The following is a 2,472-nucleotide window of genomic DNA, read 5'->3' on the forward strand; positions in this document are numbered from 1 at the left end:
TTTTCTTAGAAAACTAGTATTTTCCATCTTATTATATATTTAAATGGATGTATTTTGTAAATTGCAACTCTAAAAGCACCACAAACAATTATTTTGTTAATAGCCCTGTTCGCGTACGCACTATCCAGTAAATCCAGTACTAATTTTACTGATTTTTTACTGGATGTCGTTTTCGTACGCAAAAACTTGCAAGAAATTACTGGCAAGTTACTGGATATTTTTTGCTGGAGAATACGAAAATACAACTAATGTGAATTACATTAAGCATCACGCCATCAGCTGTTTTACTTACTAGCAAATAGTTGCTAGTAAAAATTTATCCAGTAAAAATCCAGTAAAACTTGCAAGTTCAGCTNTAGTTTCTTGCAAGTTTTTGCGTACGAAAACGACATCCAATAAAAACCAGAAAATTAGTACTGGATAGTGCGTACGCGAACAGGGCTAAAAGCGTTGACCAGCCGTTTCTACAACAATAAACTTTTCACCATGCATGGTAAGTTGACAAAAGCTTTTCGCTTGTCATTTTTTGTTAGGAATGCCAACGTGCAACGACAATGACAAAATCACGACAATGAAGGATGATCAATTGTCATTCTATTGCAAAACCGGAATAGGGTTGTAAATGTGCACTTAACCATAGAGGCAGCAAAGCAAAATATACTGTACTTTCAAATAAGAAACAATTCTTATTAGAAAATAAATATGAATCGTTTTATTTTAAATATTCCAATGTATAGTTTTTGTTAATGCAGATAGTGCGGATTTGACGTATTTTATAACCGTTACATAGAGAACATAAATTTAAGGCAGATTACTATTAACAATTTTTACACAATTTGCGATTGCAATCAATTTCTTTCAAAACTATAATCTAAAGGATTGCAAGTTGTATTTTTTACGATCAAAACAGATTCCAATATTAGGTATATTATGCAAATGCAATCCAATTTGATTTGAGTCATTCAGTTTTAGATACATTTATATTTCTGTGTTTGTATGGAATAGTAGTTTATGTCGGGAAGCTGGCTTTAGTATAATCCGGCATTCCCTTTATTATTTACAACACAAGGAATTTTTCGATGACCCTTAACAAGAACATGGACTTGGTAGTATCGGAACTATTTCTTGCACGTTCATTTGCCAAAATTTCTTCAACGGCGCGGCGCCAGTGAGTGTATGCTGCGAATGCCGCATTATACTAAAACCATCATTGTGACATAAGCTACTATTCCATACGAGTGGGGCACGTGCGAAATGTGGATTTTCCCAGTTGCAGTACTGCAGTAACTCGACACCTTCCTCACCAACAGCTCTGCCCTCTATTAGCTTCTTAATGTAACTGCAAATAAAATCTGGAAATTTAAGAAAAATTACTGTCTCAGCGTTTCACTTGTAGCGTTTCACTCTTGTTGTAGTATATTGGCTATCAAGCACCAGACAATTTCCATCACGCAGTCCATATGCCACCGATTGTCGTTGATCAATTAAAATACTGTCATCACAGCTTTTTGGTACTCCAGCAACTGGTGTTTCTATGGTGGAGTTATGTGGAGCTGTTGCATGACTAAAATCAATTTGGACTCTTTGAGAACTGGCTGGTTTGTTGCGGAAGCTATTGGCATCAAATGTATGCAAATTCGATTTCCAAACGAGCAACTGTTGAATATAGGGAAAAAAATGTATATTATATAATTTTTTCACACACAAAGCAGAAATTACCTGTCGATCCTCGCCCGCGGAAGCAAAATGACTACCATGTGGAGAAAGCGACAGCGCAAACTTTGTCAGTATGGCCAGTTAGTGTATAATTTTCCCGTCCATTTTGACCTGGTTCCGCTAAAGTGCACTACTACCGTGTATAAATTGGTCGACCTTCTAATAAATCAAGCAATGTTATTGTATCGTCATCGCCGCCAGTCAACAAGAAATTTCCACCTGGGTGAAATGCAACATCATTCTCCGGCGACGAATGCACTTGATACAACTGTATTAGCTCGCCTTTGGCAATGCCAAATATCTTAACACGGTTACAACTTAAAGCTAAATCCACCAGATTACCGTCTGGATGCCATGCCAGCTGTCCTCCCATACGTCTTCCTGGGTGAACGTTCGCACACATTCGCCTGAAGATGTATCGCAAATTCTTAACTTGTCGCCGCTCGATGCAATTAACTGGCCATTAGGGCTGAATTTTGCTGCGCACACCCAATTTGTGTGTCTAGTGAAAGATGTATATTTGGAATCAGTATTTTGATAGCCGTTCGCAATTTTTCCAGTCTGCAAACGAATAAGCTGACGAAGATGCAAACAAATTCAAGCACATTGTTGCATTCTACCGTACATTTTAAAACCTTTAAAATCTTAAAACATATGTGAAAAACTTTTGTAATATGAATATTTCTAAAGTCGAAATCAAAAGGAAATTTTACAAATAGCATTTTTAAAAAAACAATAATCTAATATTTTCGAAGT

General features: G+C 36.4%; 1 pseudogene; it reads right to left on the reverse strand.

Moving 5' to 3' along the window:
- Positions 1-1,086: 1,086 nt before the first annotated feature.
- On the reverse strand, positions 1,087-2,089 carry LOC108373874 (POC1 centriolar protein homolog; annotated as a pseudogene).
- Between the last annotated feature and the right edge of the window lie 383 nt (positions 2,090-2,472).

Source organism: Rhagoletis zephyria, unplaced genomic scaffold (genome assembly GCF_001687245.7).
Source record: "Rhagoletis zephyria isolate East Lansing unplaced genomic scaffold, Rhagoletis_zephyria_1.1 Rzeph_scaffold_07109, whole genome shotgun sequence".
NCBI lineage: Eukaryota > Metazoa > Arthropoda > Insecta > Diptera > Tephritidae > Rhagoletis > Rhagoletis zephyria.